Source organism: Suncus etruscus, chromosome 7 (assembly GCF_024139225.1).
Source record: "Suncus etruscus isolate mSunEtr1 chromosome 7, mSunEtr1.pri.cur, whole genome shotgun sequence".
Lineage (NCBI taxonomy): Eukaryota > Metazoa > Chordata > Mammalia > Eulipotyphla > Soricidae > Suncus > Suncus etruscus.
The window spans coordinates 96,784,841-96,786,500 of NC_064854.1; positions in this window are offsets into that span (position 1 = coordinate 96,784,841).

Sequence of the window (1,660 nt, forward strand, 5' to 3'; positions counted from 1 at the left end):
AAGCAGAGCAAGTCAGTTTATTGAAAGAATGCACACTGGTCAGACTGTTACAGCAGTGGACTCCAAAGAGAGAGAGACTCGTCCAGCATTCTGAGGGGTTTTGTTTTTTTGGTTTTTTTTTTTTTTTTTTTTTTTTTTGGTTTTTGGGTCACACCTGGCAGCGCTCAGGGGTTACTTATGGCTCCATGCTCAGAAATCACTCCTGGCAGGCTCGGAGAACCATATGGGATGGCGGGATTCGAACCAATGACCTTCTGCATGAAAGGCAAATGCCTTACCTCCATGCTATCTCTCCAGCCCCCTGAAAGGGACACTTTTTATCTGAGCTGCTTCAGGTGGAAAACTTCTGCTTTCTATAGATTATACATGGGAGGGAGAAGCAAAAGTTGTGTCTAATTTGGGGGAACGAGTAAATTGTACATAAAATATGCTAAGCCAATCACATAAAAAGGGTACAAAATACATATTGTACTTGAGTTCAACTATAAAATGTTCTGAGCCAATTGTATAAATAATTTTAGCCTATCTCAGAAAGGGAGTATTGTTGCCAAACTGAGAAATTTATGAGGCAAAGGCATAGAATGTATATTTTGCCAGGCCAAATTGGTAAATCAGGGATGTCTGGGGCAGTTCTAGGAACTGTGCTGAAGAGTAAAGCAATATATAGTAGGGACTCTGAAGCCTCCTGGGCACCTCTGGGTTGTTATTTCAGCAAGGAGGGCCTCAGCCTTCTAGGCCTTTGAAATGGGAGCTTGAAATAGGCATCTTTTTTTTTTTTTTTTTACTGTTTATTTTGGCAGTTCTTTGGTGAAGAATAGGCATCTTTTTAAGTAGCTTTTGCCAGACCACTTCTACTTTAATATGATTTTTTTTTCTTTTTTGGGGCCACACTCAGTAGTGCTCAAGGGTTACTAATGGCTCTGCACACCAGAATTTTTCCTGGAGGTATTTGGGGGTCCACATGGGATGCTGGAGATTGAGCCCAGGTTGGCTGTATGCAAGGTAAATGCCCTACCCTCTGTACTACCACTCAGGCCTCTACCTTAATATAATTTTTGTTTATGTCAATTAGCCTATGGTAAAACTGGTTCCATTCTGTGTCATTTCATTTTAAGTTATCCTTTCCTGTCTGTTCACAGCATTAAGAAAATACTTATTGGGCTGAGGACAGCTCAGAAAACTAGTGTGCATGAGTCATATACTGGAGGCCTAAATTCAATACCAAGACCACATGATTCCCTGAGCATCACCAGGTGTGATTTCTGAGCACAGTTAGATATGCTCCCACTCAAAAAAAAATACTTGCTGTATTAATATTTTCCTTCTAGTTCTTTTGTAGGCAAGGCTAAATGATATGACTGTGACTCTGTTTCTTTTGTCTCATTTTATTCTGTAGTAGTTACTAACATCATCATCACTAACTATTGATTCCATTATTCCTAGAATATATAGTCTGCTCAAGTAGATCTGGTGCTGTATCCTCAGGTCGTTTTTGTTCATTCGTTACCAGGATTTAACATTCTTTTAGCTGGAGAGGTCCAGGATTAGAAGAAAGGAAGCCTGAAGTCCTCTTCCTCCTCATGCCTTCCCGATGAGGTGTCGAGGCAAGTCTCACTGAAGCAAGTTGAGCTAAGAGGCCCAAAGAGCCTATTAGTCCACT